This window comes from Phocoena sinus, chromosome 12, assembly GCF_008692025.1.
Source record: "Phocoena sinus isolate mPhoSin1 chromosome 12, mPhoSin1.pri, whole genome shotgun sequence".
NCBI lineage: Eukaryota > Metazoa > Chordata > Mammalia > Artiodactyla > Phocoenidae > Phocoena > Phocoena sinus.
This window is the reverse complement of record NC_045774.1, coordinates 10051581-10069111: the sequence shown is the minus strand read 5'-3', so window position 1 is coordinate 10069111 and position 17531 is coordinate 10051581. Positions and strand designations below refer to the sequence as shown.

General features: G+C 40.7%; 1 protein-coding gene across 4 annotated transcripts in view; it reads left to right on the top strand.

The window, feature by feature from the left end:
• ARID1B (AT-rich interaction domain 1B) overlaps positions 1 to 17531 on the top strand; it is a 416165-nt gene that overhangs the window by 322704 nt on the left and 75930 nt on the right. The gene's annotated exons all lie outside the window — the stretch shown is intronic.

Sequence of the window (17531 nt, the reverse complement as noted above, 5' to 3'; positions counted from 1 at the left end):
TGTTTCCTTATCAGATGAAAGTAATAAATAAGAACCTACATGTAACAATAAATATTGAAAAGAAGGATGCTTTCTTGCAGATTGGGTGGTTTTACCAAAGTGCGGCTCAAGACCCAAAGAATATATATGTCCACATAGAACCATGAAGTATACTTCATACATGACTATAGTCTGATATTTGATCTAGCTGTGTAAAAATGACTGTTAATGATTCGATTTGGATATTGGTCCTAATGAGGTAAAAAAGTATTGTTGAGTATGTGTGTCTGTTTAGCTGGTTGGATTAGTTTACTTGTCCCATGATATTTAACAGTAAAATTTTAAACACATAGTAAGACCTTGTACTGTAGGATTATAGGATCTTAGAACTGGAGCTGACCTGAAAGATTACAGAGTCTGTTCACCTCAATTTATGGATAAAGAACATGAGGACCGCAGAGGTTCTGTATGACCTTCCCATCCTCAGAAGCGCGTTAGTGCCAGAGCCAGAGAAAAGAATGTGAGCTACTCCTGAAGCCCTTGGACAATCAGGTTGTCCCACATCTGCAAACTCTCTGACCTTTCACTCAGTTCTGCGTGTTGACCCCCACGTTATTGCCTTGATTGAAGCCTTAGGCCTCCCTTTGTTTGCTTCTGTCTTCTCTCTCCCCTTCAGAAGTAAAGCTACTTTTGTTAATGGTGGAGGTGGTGATTTTAATCCAGATTAGCGTAGACTGGGCCTTAGAAGCCTGCCGCACCGTCTAGTGCTTTGCCAAATCGCTTCCCACTGCCTGTGGGTCAAGGCTCACCTGCCCCACCCCATGGAGACGCCACTTTCCTTCACTCCCCTTCCTCTTTCACACCCGCCCAGAAGACAGGAGTTGCTGGCTTGGTAGCTGATACTTAAAGGCTCCTGACCCCTGATGTTTATAATTATTACTGTATGGGTTGTAAAGACGATGATTTGTTCCTAATTAGAATTATAAGTATAAAGTTTCAGTTATTTTACATATTAAAAACTCAGCAATGTGTTATTTAGAAAGTAATACCAGTGAAAAGATGAATTAGCCTTACCTATCTATCATTCGCGTTAAAATGAATGTTCAGTGAGAATAAAATGAAATTTTAATTTCTAATACCTTTACATATTTAACTTTTTTATTATAATTTAATGTATAATTAATACTTTAATTCCCTTATCAAAATACTGCAATATGTCTTAATAATGGAATAGTTCATGGTTTTTAAACTTTGGAGTACACAAGAATCATCTGGAGAACTTGTCACACTAGATTGCTAGGCCACACCCGCAGGTTTCTGATTCAGTAGGTCTGAGGTGTGGAGCGCTCACAGTCTGCATTTCTGACAGGTTCCCAGGTATTGCTGATGCTGCTGATCTGAGGACCATACTTGGGCAGCCCCTGCCTTATAACGATGCTGTAATATGTTTTAATAGTTGTGTGATGTGTGTATTTGTTTCTGTAAACTTTCCACTGTGGCCTCCTGTAAGTCAGTCTTGCATCTCACATCCTCTCTATCAACTGCTTGTTCTGTGTTAACTCCTCATATGGCTCTGGTTGTCTAGAAGACATTACAGACGTTCATGGAGAGAGCACTAAAGCCAAGCCAGGGGGAATTCTCCCCAAACTCCTTTTCTTGGCCGTGGGTTGTACCTACCTTGTGTGGCTCGGTCAAGGAAGTGAAGAAAAAAGGATAAAAGAAATTATCCTACGCTGAAAGCCCACTCAGGCCAGACCCAGGGCTAAAATGAAGATTTTTGTTATTTCATCTTCACCATATCCCTGAAACATCATTCCTACTGCGAGGATTCTGCTAATTTTGCAGGGATCAAAAGATAAGAGATACCTTATTTGGAAGCCCTACAGTTCTAACCTTTACTGCTAAGAACTAAAAAAGAGAACCCCCCCCCCTCCACATCCTCCAGTGTCTTTCCAACCCCTTCCTCCTGATAAATGTTTAAGGAATTTTAAAATGTAGAAAACCAAATATGAAGGACGAGATGACAAGAAATGTAGTTAAATCAAGCTTTTAACTTCATACATTTGCAAGGCAAAATTGAGGATGTTCCTCTGGTGTCACTGTATGGAAACCACTATGTTGATATGTTTGGGGTTTTTCTCCCCCCTCTTATGTATAGTGCGGTTTTGGTAACTAGTAGTGGATACATAACAATCTGGCTAATATAATGACCATTTCCTTCAAATAGCAAAAATGAGTTTTATGATTTGCTAAATCTGAATTGATTTTTATGAACGTATTCCTCAAACTTCCCCTGAGACTGTGCTGTCTGCACCATGTGCATCCCTTGTGCGCCTTTTGTTGGTTGGACAACCCCTGAGAAGGAAAACTTATTTAAAAATGACTGTTGGATGATACTTTGCCACGCGTGAGTTAAATTTCCTCTACAATTGGGTAGCAAGTACTTTTTTTAAAAATGGCTTTGTTATTTGTTAAAATCTAGGAAGAAACGTTAGTTCCTACCTAATGACACTTGATCAGATATTTTAATGGCAAATGACACATTTTAATGATTTGATACGATAATGAAAACCTTTTCCTTGTTTTACCATCATTTGGTATGTACCAACAGTATAGATAGTGCAAAATAAATCTAAGAAAACCGTTGCTAGAAAATTCCCCAGTGTTGATTCCCATGTATTGAAAAGTAATTTAACTTCATTTATACCTTTACAGTCTGTATATCTGCCCCCTCCCCTTATTTAAGGAAGCAATGAAAGAAGCAGAGAGGAAAAAAAATACATTGGTGAGTTAGCATCTTATTTTAAAAAATGTATTCTTTCTCAGAAACCATGGACCTTGATAGACAGGACAAGAACATAGCTTCTGTACTGCTGAGTGCTAAAATAACCAAGTTAAACACTTCCTTTTACACTTACTTTGTTTTAACAAGTAAGATTATAAGAGAGTAAGAGTCCACAATTATACACATTTTCTTTAATGTACCCACAGGAGATAGATTTTCTTTAATGGCAGAGAATCTAGAAACACACTTGCCCAGAGACAACTGCACAGAACAGGAGATGCAGCCTACTTTCCTTGGGAGGTGCAGTTTTCTGGGTCATCTCCAAAGTCCTCGTGGGGGACGGCAGTGCTGACAAAGTGCCCTGGAGCTAGGTTCCTGCAGGCCCAAGAAGCTGATCTCTTGCTCTGCTGTCATTCCTTTGTGTTTTGGTCTTTGTATGCCCATTCAGGAAGAACATTTATTAATAAACTACATACCCTGTTTAGGAGAAGTTTGCAAATCGGAGGCTGTCCTGGGGTCTGAAGAGCACTGACAACAGCAAGGCCATGCCGTCTCCCCGAGGTTGAGCGCAGAGTCCGTGCCCTGTCCAGATCCCAGGCCCTGCAGTGCCCATCCCCCTCTTCAGCTCAATACCCTCTTCACCTGGTGGTTCTGGTGTCGAGTGTGTCAAAGGACATCAGTCACAAATTCATTTCCCCACATTGTACGTAGGTGAAAATAACTGAGTTTCTGTAGTTTTCTCCACCTATGAAGGTATATGTGGATAGGGCCTTCATAAGTTACAGAAGGGAGGGAGACACTTGGGATGTTTACTGGCCGCTTTATTCTTCTGTAGTATTGTCACTACATTTCATGTACTTTCCACTATAAAACTTGATTTAGTACTCTCCTGTTTGCATATTATGTGGTGCTTCTTACTAACTGAATAAAGAAAATTAGTTCAGATTCTTTGGTTTTAACTGCTTCATTACTGATATAAATTTGGGGTTGCTTTTTTTTTAAACGTCAGTTTAGTATTCTGTTAACACATTTGCCATTGGTTTTTATTTTAAACCACATCTTTTCTCTGTAGACCTCGTATAACAACATACAGAATTGCTATTAAAGCATCTCACGCAGAAAATCGAATACAGTACTGTGAATTATATGAACTAAGGCAATGGAGGAACAGTTAGGATAACCCTAAAATACTGAAATACGTTTTACAAGAAAATTGTAGCTAATATGTTTAGATTAGCTTTATCCTTCTTATTCTTTAGCATATATATCTTAAAATTTGAAAAGAGCAATAGGAAATGGCTTATTAGTGGGTTGTCCTGTTTTCCAAGAGGACTTGGAGGGAGTGTGGAATAATTATCTGAGTAGATAAATAAGCATAATTATTATTAACATCAAAATGATCACATTTTTAACCCCTGTAAAATGTTAAGCTTCATGAAACTAGCAAATGCCCTTCTAGTTTATTGGATTAGCAATTAGGTGAAAATGTTTCAAGAAGGCTTATTTATTTGGACAGATGTAGAGAGGTTCGGAATTAATTTTTTGAAAAGCTTTTAATTGAATTCCCTTTTAATTTTCACAGTGGTGTCTAGTTAAATATTCATTTTAATGCTAGTGGTTTTCTGAAGGTCTGAACTAGATCTGGATTCTCAAAATCAACATAGGTTATTTAACCCTTTTCATCTAGTGTGCCAGCAGGGACTTCCTTGGTGTAATCCCATAGTATTTGAACAATTAGAAGGTAGTAATGAGGATTTAATTAGTCCTTGAGATATGCTGAAAGCAGAGCCACTAAGAACTTTCCCTTTTGGACATGGATTGCAAGCAGAACTGATGCTGCTCCCAGACTGTGATGTGCTAGAAAATGTATTCTATCACTGGAGGCACTTTGGCACCATTCCGTGACCGTCAGATCTGTACGGAGGGCATCCTGGGTGAAATCTTCCAGAATTACTGAGTTCCCCAACCCCCGGCCTTTATTCTTGTCCAGCCACGTGACAACCTTTTCTTCCTCTCAACTGTTTAAACAGAGTAGTAGTCAAAGTATACAGGCTTCCTGGAGCTAATTGAGAATCAACTGTTACTGTATCAGTGGTGCCCAAATTAGACAAGCTAGACAAGTTGTGTATTTACTCTATAGTTGCAGGACAAGGAAAAAATAACAAAATTTTGCAGTTTCACATATCTCAGGTATTTAATCCAGCCACACTTAGTCCTTGACAGCTGTACGTCAAGTGAATCACAAAATTCTCATCTTTGGAATCTGATAGTCACAGTGATATTTATCAGTAGCTCCAGTTTGATAAATACAAACAGTGCCATTATCCAGAAAAAGTGTGTAGCAGATGGGGTGAGCTCAGGCATTTAGATGTTCTTTTTGTGTGCTACCATGAGAAGGTGAATCAGAATCTGTGTGCTTCAAAAGTATAAGGTTTCAGACTTACATATTTTATGTAGATTGATTGAATAGAATATGTCTTCATTATTCTTGTATATTTTTATTCCGTTATTAATCCCAAATGTTAACCGCCTTGGCATAATTTTATTCCCTCTTTAATGAGGTATGTTAGCTTCTTTTCAGCATCTGAATAGAATTCCTTATTAAATTTCTAGGCACATTCTATTTGCTGAGGGCAAGTCTGTCTCTTCCTTTTTAATGCCAAGGGCAAGAAAGAGATCTCTTAAAATAAATCCAGTGTCTTACTGTAGCTTAGACTGAACTCTCGAGGGCCAGAACTGAATCTCGTTTATGCTCTGCATCCCTGTGTCTACAGCAGCACCTCCTATATAATAGATGTTCAGCAAAGATTGAGCTGGACAACAGAAAGTAATTCAGCCTTCACAGCCATTCAGAAGTGTCACATCTTTTCAGAGCACAGGACAACCAAAGAACAAAATATTTCTCGTTCTGAAATTAAGAAAGCTTACCATATTGATATGTCTTCTTTTGGTTTTCCCATTATAGGTCATTTGCTGTAGCATAGGGCGTTTCTCTCTCTTGCACCAGATTAAAGCTACCACTTCTGTCTTCCATTCTTCCCAGGCATATTTCTACAACCATGCAGACCCGATGTCAGTCTGAGCTGGGGTGCTCGCACCTGGAGCCTTGCACTAAGTGAGTTGTCCAGGGGCCAGCCATGCTCTTTATAACCCAGGAATATTTAGATGGAAATAACTAAAACTTTGGGAAAAAATTTTAATGCTACTAGCTTATTTCCTAGTGATATCTACACCAAAAACCAGTTTTGAAATTTTTAAAATTATTTTTGATCATCTTAATTGACCTAACTCAATTGTTGAGAACAGATTAGCCAGTAAGTATAGAAATGAAGGAGACCACCGAGATAATTGTTCAGGACTTGGAAGTAGGATTTTTTTTTTTTTCTGTTTCTGCAAACTACAGAAATTATTTTGTTGCTCTTTCTATGAGATTCTCAGTTTCAAGTATGACAGTCAGTCTGCAGATGCTGAGATGTCTCACAGGGTAGGTATACTGCTTGTCCGAAAATGATCTCCTAATCTACCTTTCTAATTGTTCTTGCATATAAAGGTGTTCTTATCATTTATATCATGAGCATACTAAATACAAAAAGATGCTGCCTTTCAGGACAAGGGTATTGGCAAAGAGAAAATAGATCTTTCCTCAAGCATTGTCGAGTAAACACAGTAGATCAACGTGTTAAGGCATTAATGATAGTCTGCCCCCACCCCCAGATGCAATTAATTTAGCCTCTGCTCTTAATTGAGGATCCTTTTTTATAATCAGTGACAGATGAAAATAAACTCAAATGGGAGGTACTATACAAGAGAGAATATCTACATAGCTGTTTCTAATTTCTTCAGCCCCAGAACTCTACCTCTGGGCTGGATTGTGGACCAAGCCGAACTAGTCAGTAATGAAGGGAATAACAGTCTAGGAATTGTATTAGGGTTAGTGTTGAATTCCTATTAAGTCTACTATCCAGAGATCTGTTCACCAAAGAGCTCGGAAAACAAGTATCACGTACAATAAAAGTCGATTTATATTCATTGAAGAATCATCCGTCTCAATTTTAGAATATTTTAAAAGAAGCAAAGTTTTGTTACTTTTGTATGTGCAGTAATTTTTTTTAATTGCCAGTTAAAGCTTGCTTTTAATAGTTAACACTCATTTGTAATTGGCTCATTATTCTTCAGTGAAAGTATTTGAGAACATCTGGATCTTAGGTAAATTCAGTACTGTGTATTGCGTGCACTTATTTCTAAGAACATGTTTTCTCCTGTGCTTTTTGGGTCTGTGACCTCAGTGAAACACTGCTCTCTGCCTCGTTTCTCAAGCTGGAAAGCTAGAAGGCATCCTTGATGTCTTTTCCTCTCCCATCTGCCCTACACTAGTCATCCCATTCTGCGACCCCCACCCCTGGGTGGTTTCTCACAGGTCCCCCTTTCTTGGCTTTCACTGTCACGACCCCTGCCCAGGCCACCGGGGCATCATCAGCACCTCCCAACCACTCTTCCTGTCTCAGCTTTGCTCCCGTCCATTCCACTTCCATGCTGCGTCCAGAATGATCTTTCCAGAAGACTGGTGAGATCATGTCATTCCCTTCATAAAAGCCTTGAAGAGCTTGCCGTTGCCTTCGGAGAAAGGCTTTACTGATGCACTTGGTTACTAGGCCCCTTCTCATCCCTTTCAGCCTCCCCTTCTGGTCTCACTCCCATCACACCACTGCCTCACAGTCTCCGGCTACACTGAGTCCCTTCTGGGATCTTCACGTAAGCTCCTCTCCGACCCTTTTGCCACCCACCCACTCCTCAACCCCCACCCCACCCCATCCCTTGCCCATCTTTACTCACCCTTCATGTCCTCCGAACAGCCTGGCACCTGTTAGGTCCCTGAGTCCAGTCCGCGTTTACTGAGAGAACAAAGAACAAAGGCCTGCCCCACAGGCCGGGCACCGTCCCACCCAGGCAGGCGGTACTCAGGACCCCTTGCTGGGGTTACCAGTGGAGTTCTCTCCCAGCGAGAGCTCTGTGAGGACCATGTGGCCTTGTTCAGTGTCAGAGCTCCAGTGCCTCTTACAGTACATTCTTTTCCTCATCTTAATCTTTAGGCAGTTTGGAACCAAAAAATTTGCGTTTAGGTGCAGACTTACCACTAACTGGTTTTGTGACCTTGGACGGTTAATTAAATCTCTGCTTCCTCATTTGTAAAATGGGGATCAGAGCATCCCGTGGATATGTTGTATGGATCAAATGCAACCTCGTATCCAAAAGTTATGTATTGCAAAGCACTGTGCAAATATTGATAATAAGCCTTAGCATCAGGCACAGATACTCAGGTGAGACCTGGGTTGAAAGCCTTAAAAGGTGGTTTCTTTGCTTCTTCCAGCACATAGTGACACACACAGTTCGCTTTGCCCTCAGCACTGAAGCGGACTTTTGCAGCTAAAACTCCAAAGAATTGTACGAGGGAAGGCCGGGTATTTTGCCCCCATCTACCATCTGGGTAATTAGTCTGATCCCTCCCCTGACTCTCATTTTCCTGATGATGGATGATGTCAGTAGCCGAGAGGGCTTTGTGGGCGTGGATGGGGAGAACTTAGATGCTGTCGTCTGTGCCTCCGAATATAGGGCGCTGTAGTGGCAGGGAAGGAAGAGGGAGCGATTCTGCCAGTTAACCTGAGAGCACAGCTGGGAGAACACTGGGGGGCCCGGGTTACAGCCTTGAATGGGTCGTTAGTTTCTGTCTTCCTCAGAGCAGTTCATGTTGTGAGGAGAAGCAGGCAGGCAAATAAACACCGAAGATATTAAAATGTAACAAGAATATTCTTTAAAATCTATTTTTCTCTCCAAATGGGAATCTGACACCTATTTGTGATGAGAAATCACTCTGTGTTTATAGTCGGAGGCTCCCTGCTAAGGTGGTACAGTGTGTGACCATTATTTCACACATGTGGAGAAACATCTTTTATTGAACTGCCTTGAAGAAACAAGGCAGTTATTCTGTGAATTTTTAACAGATGCCAACATGACAATAAATTGTCCACGTGCCAAAGGAAAAACGCGCCTGGCTTTTTGGTGGCTTATGGAACCCTGGGTGTTTTGTGGATGTCCTGACGGCGCTGGAGCTCTGCCAGCCGAAGAGGCACCTCTGACGAAGGAATCACATTTGCGTGTAGTTGGTACTGCGCCTGATTGCTCTCTTGCAGTAGCCTGAGCACTCTGGCTCTTCCTGTGCTGTGCTCTCTTCCATGGGTGGCATGAACCATGATTTGGGCCTTGTGCCTAACGTTGCTTTTTCTAACAGGATTTAAGGTCTCCAGTGATTACGTTGCAGAGTTTGTTGTCTTGCACCAAGAGGGAAAGGATATACAGCTGGAGGCTCAGGTCCCTGTTAAAATGCCTTCCAGTTTAATTTTCTGAAATTCCCTGTGTTTGCTCCATTATTTATTTGACTTTCTTTCTAAATCAGTTTGGTAACAGCCTTCAACTTAGGGATGCATTTTCATTGGATGGTCCTTTAACCCATCAGTGACTCTTGTGGAGTTGTGATAACCTGTCATTGCTTATTTGGATTCATGGAGCTTTCCTCTGTATTTTTCTATGTAGCATCTCCTCCAGATAGGCCTTAAGGCCTGCGTATAATTTCATTCTATTTTTGAGAATTTTTAAAGTACTTCTAAAGATAAGCTGTATCTCTGTCTCTCCAGTGAAGAGTTTTTCTTCATCCATACTGCGTAAAAGCATTCTGTATTCATTTCATCCCTTATATGGAAAATGTGATTTGTTTATAAGGACTACATAAATCAGTTGCTTGAAAAAATCTTTTTGATCTGCTAAGGTTTAGATAGTCACAGTGGGTTTTTCTTTTCTCTAAGAATTTTCTTTTTTTCAAATAAGAGAATCATATAGCATTTTTAAAAATATTAAGTGGAAAAATACCCACTTAATAAACCACAAATAGTATGGTGTTGAAGAAAATATTTAAAAGGTCTTGAAAACTCACTTATCTGATAATAACATAGATAGACATTTTAGAAATGCCAGTTCTCTGTTAGGCCAGTTTTCTAAGATTTCAAAATAGCAATGTGTTTCCTTAAAAACACATTAAGAAAAAGAAGAGCATCTTTGGCTTAATTAGTCTTTAATACTGGCCTCTGTATAAAGATTGAAGTAGCATTTTCCCTAGACTTAACATGACTTACACTGCCATGCAATCTTTAGAATAGATTGTTTGTCTAGGAATTTTCCATTGATTAATAATATAAATATTCGTAGGGGAATGACCCTAATGAAAACCATTCTCAACCTGCAGACTGAATAACTCCAGATGAGGTCCTGCCTTCAGCTATTGGATACATGGAAAATGGCATTCAGAAAATTATCAAACCGTGGGGACTTCGCTGGTGGTCCAGTGGTTAAGACTCCGTGCTTCCAGTGTAGGGAGCGCGGGTTTGATCCCTGGTCAGGGAACTAGGATCCCACATGCTGTGTGGCATAGCCAGAAAGTTAAAAAAAAAATTATCAAGTTGTAATTAAATATCTAAGTGAACCCATGTGCCTTTGCAATAAACTTTAGGACAAGTTGTAAATCTCTTACTAGGTGGTGGAAACGAGCCTGGCCAAGATGGGGCCTGTCTCACATGAGCTCCAGAGCTCCTTGACAAGCCCCCAGCAGAAGAGCAGTACGCCCTGATGCTTGGGCGAGGTCTCGGGGGTTTTCCTTTATAACCAGAAAGAGAAAAGTCTTATTTCAGACTCTGGTCTCCCTTCAAACGCCACAAAAAACCCTAATGGATTGGTTCATCCTTGCATAAATGTTTATCAAACTAGTGATTATCATACGTGCTCGTGATCCAGCAACAAACAGAAATCAAGATCCTTGCTCTTTATATCGAGTCTATTCAGGCACTTGATAGGACTCGTATCTATTTCTGTGTATCTGTCTACCTTTCTTCTCTTCCTTCTCCCTGCTCCTTCTGCTCCCCAGTCCCACTCTCCCTCTCTTAATAGGCAAACTCCAGGGACTCTGCAGGACTGGGAAGGATGTACACTGAGTCTTACACCGCTCAGAGCTAAGCAGTACTAGAGTTGTTGGTTAAGTGGCCTGAAACTGACAAGCTTCAGTCCTCTGAGCCGAGTAACACGGGCAGCCAGTTATTTCTGGAACTAGCTGTCAGGGAAAGGACGCTGGTTTCTGGATAGTCCGCTGAGTGGGGAACGCTACCCATCAGCTGTAACTGGCACTGGTGGAGGAGGTGCAGAGCTGGCAGGCCAGCACAGTGACACAGAGCTGTGTGCTACCTGGGGAAAGGCACCAAGCCATTTGCCAGGAGGCCACAGGGTGTGGCATTTATCACTCGGTGAATTCAGCACGGTCCAGGGATGTGCGGCACTTCCTGACTTAGCCGCAGTGAATGGTTTGAAGGGGAGCCTGGCAAGGGAGGCTAGTTTGAAAACTTGGAGTCATTCAGCTGGGAAATAAATGGTGGATTGTATTAAAAATAATATGAATAATAATACCTGTCACTTATTGAGCCTCTGCTCTGTGTGCAGGCACTGAGCTGTACGCTTTCCATAACGTTTTCTCATTTACTCTTACGAGGTGGGCTCCGTTGTCATCCACCTTTCTCAGAGAAGGAAACTGAGGCTTCGCTGTTAACTAACTTGCCTGAAGTCACCTAACCATAAGTGGTGAAGCTAAAATTTGAATTTGCAGTGACCGTGGAGACGGACAGAGCGAATGCACATGGCAGATATTTAGGTGATAGAAATAACGGTGCTTCTGGGCCATTAGCTGTCAGTGGTTCTTTTTTTGAGGGAAGGGGGATCTCTCCCCTTATTTTCTTTTTATTTTTTTAATTTATTTATTTTATTTATTTACTTTTGGCTGCATTGGGTCTTCATTGCTGCCCGCAGGCTTTGTCTAGTTGCGGCGAGCGGGGGCTACTGTTCGTTGTGGTGCGCGGGCTTCTCATTGCGGTGGCTTCTCTTGTGGAGCACGGGCTCTAGGCACGCGGGCTCAGCAGTTTTGGCTCACAGGCTTAGTTGCTCCGCGGCATGTGGGATCTTCCCGAACCAGGGCTCGAATCCGTGTCCCCGGCATTGACAGGCGGATTCTTAACCACTGTGCCACCAGGGAAGCCCTCAGTTGTTCTTTTTTTGAATAGCTGTCCTCCTTTCCCCAGAAATGATTACTTGAATATACTCACTCTGAAACAAGGAGCCAGACCATCACAGTTATTAAGCTGTTTTCCCAAAGTAACAGTAAATGGGTTCTGAATGAAGATGTTTTCTTATTCATTAAAAACCTGTACTATTTGGTTCCAGTTCTCTGCCAGTCACTTTGCATGGTCCTGAGGAGTCAGATACGAAGAGAGTGTGTTGTTTAAAGCCTCAGTGCTCACAATCTGGGGGGAGATAGTCACCCCAGCAAATGATGGCAGTGTGACAACTTCTCTGTCTCAGCTAACGTACAGCATATGAAAGTGTCTGCTTTTCTGGAAGGCCAGGAAATGCCATGGAAGCAGCAGGAGACAGAGCCAGGAAGGATAGGAGCACGTCAGTGTCGTGGAGGCAGACGGCCCTCTGGGCACACTGTGAACCAGTGTTCGGTAGAGGACACAATCTAGCATTCTGTTCCCAAACTGCGCCGCTCAGTCGTGCGTTTTTTCAGTGAAGAAAATACATAGAATATCAGAGAACATTGCACATAATCGGGGTAGAAATTGTTTCGTGACGAGTACAGTGTGTGTGTGAATACTGAATGTGAATATATAAACACGTGCATGCTCGCATACACACATTGAATCATGGTATACGATATATTTCTTTACTATGGATTGTGGTTAAAAAAAAAAAGTTTGAAAGTGGTTTCAGCGAATTAACCTCTGTGAGCCTCAGTGTCTTCATAGTTGTTTTGAAGTTTAAAAGGACAAGTAGGGCTTCCCTGGTGGCGCAGTGGTTGGGAGTCCGCCTGCCGATGCAGGGGACACGGGTTCGTGCCCCGGTCTGGGAAGATCCCACATGCCACGGAGCGGCTGGGCCCGTGAGCCATGGCCGCTGAGCCTGTGCGTCCAGAGCCTGTGCTCCGCAACGGGAGAGGCCACAACAGTGAGAGGCCCGCGTACCGCAAAAAAAAAAAAAAAAAAAAAAAAAAAAGGACAAGTAATTAATGAACAAAGCCATTAGCACATAATATCTGCTCATTAAATGTCAACTATTGTTCTTAGATCAGTGAATAGCCCATTACCAGGAACATGAGAGATAGTCAATAAATAATTGTTAAGTGAGTGAATGTGTGAATATTTACAGGTCGAAAGCAACCTGGTGCCTGCAGGGAGGTAAAAGTGGGAGTGATCGAATCAGAGTGGGGTCGCCATGATGACCGTGTAGCCATGATTGGGAAATAGGTCAGGTCACGTTTTGAAGAGACTTGATTGCTGGGCTGATAAGTTTGGCTTCATTCTGTTAAACAATCAAGAGTCATTGACTAGTTTTTTTGAACAGACACTGTTGAACATCCCTGGAGAGATGAGAAAGGTCGGAATTCAGAGCATAAAGCGGAGGCCCTGCCTTGGGTGCAAGGAAGAGATTTCCTTCTGAAAGTAGGAAAGTCCATAAAGACGGGACATGGATGTCAGTGTCCGTAGGTGAGAGGGCAGGCCGTTGTAGAGGGGTGATGCTGCCTTTTCCTGTGGTTTCTTTACATTTAGCAGCAGAATTAGGGGAAGCCTTCAAGAAAGGGATTGTAAATGCTAAACTAAACATTCACAAGACCTGACCAAACAAAAGGGTGCCTGCCCAGTGACCACTAGGATTCAGCTGAAGGCAGGAACTTTGGCTTCCAAGAATACACGTTGTGGCATCCACTTCACCAGTCAGACATAGTCTTAGTCTTATTCGGATCTAGTTTGATTTACCTGCATCCTAACTTCAGCTAAGGTCTCGGCTTAAATAGGACTTCTTTGGGGAAACTTCACTGTCCCTAGTCTAAGTTGGGTCCTCCTCTTATACCCTCAGAGTTCCTGTACTTCTGTTTTTTTATACTCATACTTAACTTTTAGTTGTTTATTAGATGGCCGTCTCTGCCACTAGGATGTGAGGTCCACGAGGGCAGACACTGTTTTGCTCATGGTTTACATCCTCAGCACCGAGGATGCTGCCTGGAATCTCGTTCGGTTGCTCTGTGACTTTAGTTTATCGTTTTTCCCTGTTGATAGGTTTTCTTTTCTTTCTTTCTCTTTTTTTTTTTTTTTAAGATTTTTGTTTTTTGATGTGGACCATTTTTTTAAGTCTTTATTGAATTTGTTACAATATTGCTTCTGTTTTATATTTTGGTTTTTTGGCCACGAGGCATGTGGGATCTTAGCTTCTCAACCAGGGATCGAACCTGCACCCCTTGCATTAGAAGGCGAAGTCTTAACCACTGGACTACCAGGGAAGTCCCCAGGTTTTATTTTCTACTCAACTAAATGGTAATTCTTCAAGGACAAGGATCATATCTTTTACTTTTTTTTTTTTAATGCTCTCTTATTCTTACCACAGCTCCATGAATGCCAGAGTAAAATTAGGGCATGCTGATAGATTTGTGTATCATTATTGTGGATTGAGTTACCAGTATGATAGCTTAGATCAGAACTCACACAGTGAATGAAGAGCTTGTAGCATCACTAAAAAGGCAATAGTAATGCCTTTGTATAGCATTTTCATGGTGTTTTTCAGTTTAGAAAAGCACAGTCACATACATTTTTCTTATTTGACTCTCAGAATGATCTTGGAAGCCAGGACAGGAAGTGCATTCACTGTTTCATACAAGAGAACCCGTGAGTCCACACAGTGGATGGTGGAGGCAGCCTCTAACCCACATGTGATTTCAAACAGATGGTGTGTGCGTGTGTGTGTGTGTGTGTGTGTGTGTGTGTGTGTGTGTGTCCTATTACTACATTACCTTCTCTCTCAGAATAGAGCTTGCGCCTCTTCATCTGGAGTTTGGTTGTACAAGTGTTCGTGATTGCATACACATGTAATGAAGGACTCAAAAATAGTAAATCCATTTATATAAGCCTTCTATGTATTTATTTTATGGATGGAGTGTACAAATCATTTTCATATCGTTTCTAAGATTTTTTTTCAGTAAGTTCTTTTATATAATGTAAATAAGAATTATCTAAATTAGTACTTTTTTCCAAAGTTTGAATTTTCCATGTTAGATTATTTACCTAGGGCATATAACTCCATAATACATCTAGAAATTCAACATACTTTTATAATATATGGGAAATTCACTTTATACTTCCTAAATTTTCCTTACTAGATAGTTAGGTTTTCTAAACTCAGATGGTTTATAACTAGAAAAATTTCACAACTTTAAGAAAAAGAAAAAAACAGCTTCATTCTCTCAGCTGTCAGTTTTTCTGTTCATAAACGGTGTTACAAGCTGCCATTTTATAATAACTTTCTGAAGGAAGCAAAATACAATCAAATATGTCACCATAAATAGAAAATTATTGTTTGAACCTTGATATTTGGAAACAGTTTAGCGTTTATTTCATTCAAAATTAAGGTTAAAATAAAACAAAATGAAGAATATCCCACAAATAAATATACATGCAAATTTTAGACCTGAATTAGATTTTTCACACAAAAAAAGTTTAAGCCAGAATCATAGAGAACTAGAGATAGAAGTGCCGCTACAAATATCGTATGTCTTCCCTCTCACCATTTAACAGGCGAGGAAACTGAGGGCCAAGAGGCTAGGTTAATTGCTGCATTCTGCACGGCAAATGTGGAAGACCCACGACTGACATCCTAGTCAGTTCCCTTGCTGTCACAGCATGCTGCCTCTCTTGCTTTCCTTTTTTGAATACATAATGATAGTAATAGCTAGTGATTAGTGAAAGTTCACTGTGTGCCGGGCACTACTATAAATTTTTTTACGTGTATCATCTCATTTAATCCCCGCAGCAACCCTATGAGGTAGATACAGTTGTCCCTATTATATAGATGAGAAACAAAGAACGCACATGTAGGTCTCTATCTTTAGGATGAAAAGTAGAAATACTTCTTTTTTCATTAACTTCTGTCTTCTAATTTTTCATTAGTTTGTTTAGACGATGATGATATTCAATAACCTCTTAAAAATATGGTTATATCCATAACGGAAGCCTTTTTAGTAGGATTATTGCTGGCATTTCATTGTGATTATATATTATGTATCACTTTACCTACCTCCTAACTGGTCTCCTAACTTTTAGCCTTACTCTCCTTCAGTCCTTTCTTCTTGCTGCATATTATGGCAGAATTAGCTTTTGAGAATGCAAGTCAGATCATATGGCTTTCCTGCTAAGACTGTGTATGGCCTTTGCCAGTGTTAATCACACTGAAGGACCAGATTTTCATAGGATTGCAGGTGCAAGAGTTTTGGTGAACTGTACAGCTGTTTGGTAATAACAGCTGAATCTGCAAGATGAAATGCTCCCCTAGTCAAGACGTAGAGGGGCCAACAGAAAAATGGGCAAATGATATAAATAGTTGTAGAAAAGGAGTCAAAACTGCTGTAAAACAAAATGTTCAGCCTTACTCATGATAAAAGGAATACACAATCTAACACAATCCAATTATAAAATATCCCTGAAAGGTTACATTAAAAAACCATTTGTCTTTGACCAGGGGAACTCAGTGGTAGGAGATGGGGTATATTTTTTTTAAGCTTTTGGAATTTGTAGACAGTTACACAAGTACTGGAGTACTGTGGATCCCACATATTTAAATAAAAAAACAAATGTAGAAATAAAAACCAGCTTGTTCGTTGCTAGTTGGAAACTACACCTGAATACGTGGGGTATTCAGGAGTTAAAAGATACTCGTGGCAGTTTATAAACCAGAAAGTTATCACCATACTGTCTTCCTTTTGTGTATACATTTCAGATTATAGAACATCTTCGTGTGCGGTCTCAGTTGTTCTTGCAGCAACCTCACCTGCATTTGAAGGTGAGGAAACTGAGCCTCAGATAAATTATGATTCACCTAAGGTCACAGAGCTAGTTTTGATCAGTTCACACACTACAGTATATTTATTTACCTCTCTGTCTACTCTACCGGATTCTGAGCTAGCGACACAAACAAAGCTATAATGTAGGCCTTCTGTTCCCAGTTGACTGCCTTTCGATGCTTGTAGTTCAGAAAAGAGTCAGTGAAATTATGTCACCTCCTTTCATTGTCTTGGGGAATACATGGAAGGGATGAGTCTCACCAAAAATATAAAACAAGGTTTCAGAAACCTCTTGTAAGTGGTGCCATTGCAAAAGCATACAGAGAAAAAAGTGGCTTTCCAATTTTAATTTCTGTGGAAGGAGGTGGATTCCATACTCCACAGAACCTTGTTGTTGGAATTTGATGTTGCTACGCATTCCATTTGGGTTAGCTTTAACATTCTACCTCTTTATGAGCCTTTTGACAAACTTGATTTTCTGCAAAATTCCAGTGATGGGTGAGACAGTTCAAGTGGATCGTGGCATATATATACATATTTTTAAGGATTGAATAAAGAGTCAGAAATAAATAACTTGCCCAGATAAGAATTCTTCTTAGAAGTCATTTGAACAAACCTTAAGTTAATAGTAAGTGTTCAAGAGGCAGCAGTAACTTAAGGATGTGCTGTGTTACCAGCAGTTCTAAATCCTTCAGCGTGGACACTTTCTCGGTTGAAGTGAAATTTAATGCTAAAAAACGGACATGTATTATTTTCCTTAACTAATGAAGAAGAAAGCAGCCATTCCCGAAAGAA